This window comes from Lontra canadensis, unplaced genomic scaffold (assembly GCF_010015895.1).
Source record: "Lontra canadensis isolate GAN:19392208 unplaced genomic scaffold, GSC_riverotter_1.0 scaffold14, whole genome shotgun sequence".
Taxonomy (NCBI): domain Eukaryota; kingdom Metazoa; phylum Chordata; class Mammalia; order Carnivora; family Mustelidae; genus Lontra; species Lontra canadensis.
The window spans coordinates 5,411,771-5,417,770 of record NW_022631008.1 but is presented as its reverse complement, the minus strand read 5'-3'; positions in this window follow the sequence as shown (position 1 = coordinate 5,417,770).

Below are 6,000 nucleotides of genomic sequence, written 5' to 3'. Positions count from 1 at the left end.
GAGCAAGTGTAGGCAAGGCCTAAAGACTCTAATGATGTTAAGGACTGATCTTCAGAAGTATCCTATAAGACACATTTTGGTTACCAATGTAACAAAGGCCAAAGAGAACTATGCAAAACCGTGATTCCTGGCCTTTCTTGACAGTCATGATGTACCTTCTTCTTGGGGCTCATCTCCTGCACTGAGGCATTTACCAGGACACACAGGGCTCAGAAGTAGCTTTCCGGAAGGGAACAAGCTCACTGAATATGGTCTCATAGAGCTCTGGAAGCCAGGAGAGCCATGTTTCAGGATGCTGACTTAGGTAGACATTTAATATCTTCTGTTAATGATACAGGTATAAATTGTGGAACTTAAAGACACATTTTAGATGTTATATTGTATTAAAATGCAAAGTAAAGAGCATTCCCTGGGGGAAGAATCTTTCATTGATATCTCCAGATTTCCTGCATTATGTTTCTGTGCCTTGCTGTTGCATTGTTAGGATTCTGGGTTTGCAGTATCCAATATTGTCAGATGTGAAGCAGGCTAACTAAATAAAGAGGGGGGACTTCCTTCCTTTTTCCATTTGCTTTCCATTTCTCTTGGCCTATTTATTTATGTATTTATTTAAAGATTTACTTATTTATTTGAGAGAAAGAGTGCAAGCAGAGAGAGGGACAAAGGGAGAGGGAGAGAATCCCAAGTAGACTCTCCAATGAGTGTGGAGCTGGATGGGAGTTCCATCCCACAACCCTGAGATCATGATCTGAGGCAAAATCAAGAGTCCAACATCTTACTGACTGAGCCACCCAGGCACTCCTCTCTTGATCTTTTAACATGAGGATTAATTGAGGAGATATCAGCCCATGGGATAAAGTACATTTATTTATAGGGTGGTCAATGTAAGCGTAAAAGCACACTGAAAATTATTTAAAAAGTACTGATATAACTTAATTTGGGACCAGATGTTAAATACGAATTCTTCTACATTGTGCTGTGATTAAAAAAAAAAAATGAAAGCCTGTAAGATGAAGTAAGTGTTCTGTCCTGGCTCTTGTCCTCTACAACTCTATAACTCATCTTCTACATTTCTGCTTGAGGTTCCAAGTGTGGGCACTCTCATCCCCATTATCTTCTGTCCCAACTTTCTCAAAGATCAGCTAAGATCCCATCAGAATTCTGCAGATCTACGTGGATGGTGCATGTTATTTTTCTGTTCTTAATTGCCTTTGCTCAAATTATGAAATGTGGGAAATGCAAGAGATTTCACTCTCCTGCCAATTTCTTTTCAGATGGCTTTGGATGAAGATGTCCTAGACCATGTTACATGATTCTATGCCATGTAGGGTTCAGTTCCTAGACCAGCAACATCAGCATCACTTCGGAAATTGTTAGAAATGCACTACCTTGGTTCTTACTTCAGACCTTCCATATTGGAAGTTGGAGAAATATTGCTCTTTACTGAATTTTTAAAATTTTTGTTAAATGATAAACGAATATCTGCTTGAGGAAAGGTTGTTTGTTTAACTGAGTTGTTAAGTAACCAGTGTGTTTAGAAGGAATCAGTGAAAGAGTAGTGCTAACTGTGAAGACAAATGAGGTGTGTAATTAACCTATTATAATTTCTTAGGAAAGATTTTCTGCCCAGTTGACTATGATTAAGGAAGGGTAGACAATCTCCAACATGGGAAAAGGATTGGTCTATTTGGCAAAGAAGGTTACTCTTGTTCTCTTCTATTATATCCCCAAATTGTGGGATTTATGATCTGCAGCTGAAATTATTATACATTCTCTTTGGCAGTCTGAAACTTTGCTCCCTTTCAGTTTAAAAAGGTTATCTTCTAGATAAGTCTACTGATTTGTCTGTTCTCTAGTTTTATCTTTGAAATTTCTTCAACATCTTCCACCACGTCTCCTTTTGCTCACTTTCCTTCTCTTTAGTACAGACTCTACCTTTTTTGCTCCCTGGCTTATTCCAACACCTGCTAATCTGGTCTTCATTCCTCTATCCTCTTTCAATCAAGGATGCTTTCAGAACTTCAAGTCTGATCATGTTCCCCTTTGGTTAGAAACCTCAGGCAATTTTCTGCTGTCTGCAAGATAAGATCTAACATCCTTTGTGAAGCATTTGAGGTACTTCATGGACACGCCTGGACCGCAAGTCTTCTTTCTCCTTCCTACCTCATATGCTGGTTATGGCAGGCCTCTTCTCATTCCCCAAACACCGTTGGAATCTCTGTGTCTCCATGGTTTTATTTATGCTGTTTATCAGAATGAATTGTCAGCCAACTGAATTCTTAAAGCATGTTCCATTTCAAATAGCATGTTCCATTTCAAATTTTTAGTGAAGGTTCCTCTCCTCTATCTCGCACAGAACTGATAATTTTTTCCTCTGTGTGCACATAGCAGATTGTATATATCTCTACAATGCAATGTGTCCTACTCTATTGTTTACTTGGTTTCCTCTTCCAATAGGTCATGTTTTTCTTAGGGACTGGGGCTGTGTCTCATTCATAAGACAATATGTAGTGAAACTTGACCAATAGATGTTAATAGATATGTGTTGAATGAACTTTATCTTCAAATTATTATTTAGTAGACTAAATTTCGCACACACCCTTTTGCTGGATTTTAGTAATTTCTTCTGGTTATTTTTATTAAGAAGGTGCTCATACCAGTAGAAATATGCTCTTTTGCTGGAGTACATTCAGATCTACAATATTTTATAAGATTAAAAGAGGTGTTTCTATTCCCTAGGATTCTTGTGACAGAGCTAAGCCTGGTTGAATACACAGTGGTCATTAACGTCATGACTCTGTTCCCCTGTAGAGTTGCTGATGACAAGCTGCCCCAAGATGGACCACATTGGTTTATTGGTTTTAAATGAAAGTTACTTAAGAGACAGCTTGAGCAAGAAGGACACTCAGACCCTTCTCTACCCCCATGAAAGTAGGAATTAAGTCTCCCATGTGAAAGGTACCCTCCCTGTACCAGGACATAAAGAGACATCCTTATTACTAGAGATGGGAAATTTAGAGCCAAGAAGACTGTATAAAAAACCCTTGTTACTTTTTACTAATTTATGGCCCCAGCCCAGATTCTGCTTAGAACTGCTTGCAAATTGGGGCACCTGGCTGGCTCATTTGGTAGAGTCTGCTACTCTTGATCTTGGGGTTGAGGGTTCCAGCCCCATGTTTGGTGTAGGGACCACATTAAAAACAAAACAAAACAAAACACCTTTAGAATTTTTTACTAATTGAAGCTCCCAAAGTTAAATTTTCTTTGTCTGTCAATTCCTCAAAGGTTTATTGTCTCATTGTCTAAAAAGAATAAAAGCTGCCTGTCTTGGTCACTTTTTTAGGTCTAAATTTCCTTATTGGGCCTCCATGTGCCCATAATAAAACTTTTTGTTTTTAACCTCCTGTTCAACTGTCTCATATAAATTTAATTCTTAGTCCTCAAGGAAGACCTTGAGGGTAGAGGAAGAATATTTCCTTCCCTCACCCAAAGCCCTCCAAACATCTACTGAGGATGCAAGTGTAACTGGTTCACAAACCCTCTCAAGATGACTGTTAGTACTTGTCATGAAATGAATTTTGTGTCTCCTCCAAATTCATATATCAAAACCTTCCTCAGCATTCTATGAGCCACAAGAGGGTCTTTACCAGAACCCAACCATGCTGGAATCATGACCTCAGATTTTCAGCCTCCAGAACTGTGAGAAATAAATTCCTGTTGTTTCTAAGCCAACTGCTCTTTGGCATTTTCATTATAGCAGCTCTGACAGACTGACAGTACTTTGGTCTCTCTGCCCACTGCTCCTCCCACCCTGTCCTTTCTATTCCTTTCCGATTCCCAAGGCTAAGAATTAAGGAAGTAAAAGTCAGTTGCTCCTTGGGCAAAGATAGGTTACTTTATCCTGAGGCCAAAGCAAAACCAAATAACAACAACCTAAAAATAAAAAACAACCTATGAGGAATAGAATAGAAATTTATGGAGTAAAAACTAAATGGAAAAATTTAGTTTCATGAAGACAACTGAGACATATCAGAGTAATGGAAACTATGTACATTTCTACACTAGAAATGTCAATGGGAATGAAAAGACTTGACTCGTGTCCAGTTGCCCTTATTGTCCGAATGGAGCCGGGGTGTTTGTTCCAGAAGCTTATGGCTCAGAAACCTAGGAACTCTGTGTGTTCAGAATCCTTCCATTGGAAGAAAGAGAATAATACCAGTTACCTCAAGTAGTGGTGGTTGATTTTATTGGTAACTTACAATGACAGAGAAAGGAGTTGGGGGAAATTGGAGGGGGAGACGAACCATGAGAGACTGTGGACTCTGAGAAACAAACTGAGGGTTTTGGAAGGGAGGGCGGTGGGAAGTTGGGTGAGCCTGCTGGTAGGTATTGAGGAGGGCACGTATTGCATGGAGCACTGGGTGTGGTGCATAAGAAATGAATTCTGGAACACAGAAAATAAATAAAAAAATAAAAATTTTAAAAAATGTCAAAAAAGAGAGAGGGAGAGAGAGAGAGAAAGGAGTCTTTGGAATATTCTCACAGCTAAACCTCAAGGACCTGGAGCTTGAGTTTGGGAACTGAAAGGTTGTCTGGGATTATAAAAGGCAACTCTAAAGGACAAGCAACATTATTAGTTTCTCAGCAGCAGGAATTAATTGAGCTTCATTCTTGTGCTTTGCCATGGATGCCAGTTGGCTTCTCTTTTTGTTTTAGCTTCACTTTGCTTATCTTTCTAGTTCTGCTTTCACCAACAATAGTATGGCTCTGTATTTTTTGTTCAAATTCTTGAGCGGTAAGAATGTCATCAGTGGGTGGCTCAGTTGGTCAAGTATCCAACTCTCAATTTCAGCTTGGGTTGTGATCAGGGTTGTGAGATTGATTCCTACATCAGGCTCTAGGATTCTCTCTCTCCCTCTTCCTCTGCTCCTCCCCCATTCTAAAAAGAAAGAAAGAAAGAAAGAAAGAAAGAAAGAAAGAAAGAAAGAAAGAGAAGGAAAGGAATGTCATTATCACAAGCAATCACCTTCTGTGTGTGGGGAGCTTTCACCACCAGACCACGTCATAGCGCACGGCTAGAATATAGACCCCCTGTTCTTGGGTCAGGGGCCCAACTGCCCCAACTAACCAGCTGCAGATAGGGGAGCTCAGGATAGGCAGGGGAAGTCACATGGTGCCACAGTGACTTATGCTTAAGGAACCACTTAGAGCTGCTTTTCTCAGTAGGAACTATGTCTGGTAACACAGTTAGAAGGAGTTTATGGGTAAGGCAAGATTCTAAGGCAAGATCTCTCTCCTATAGACATATCTTGGAAGCTCTAATCATGATTCTTCTTAAGTATTACCAATGAAGTTGTTATCTTTTTATCTTCCTATTCCATTTGTAGAATATCTAATAACTATACATGAAACAACATGTGCATACAGAGCACACTTGGCATTTGTTTCTATTTATTTATTTTTAAAAAGATTTTATTTATTATTTAGAGAGAGAGAGAAAGAGTGCAAGAGAACTCAAGCAGTGGGAGGGGCAGAGAGAGAAGCAGGCTTACCACTGAGCAGGGAGCCTGACACGGGTCTCAATCCCAGGACCCTGGGATCAGGATCTGAGCAGAAGGCAGATGCTTAGCTGACTGAACCACCCAAGTGTCCCCTGGTATTTGTTTCTAATTGGACTCCTGTAACAGTTCTATCAATGACATCTGTCTGTATAAAACTGGCCTTTGCTTTCCATATTAGAGTTGAAGACATTGTTTTTATTTCTAGATGCAAGTGTATATGATTAGAAAGGGCAGTTAGGCCTTAGGTTTTTGTTAGAGAGAAACAGATAAATAAGAAGTAATCAGGTAAAGTTGTCAGGTAATACTATTTACATTGTGGTTGTCCTTATTGTTCTTTATAAAATACCTCTTCTCTACCCATCCCCTCCAAAGTGCAGGAATAGCGGATGACTGATGGTTTAGCATTTTTATATCACTGCTTCATACATCTGAACGCATA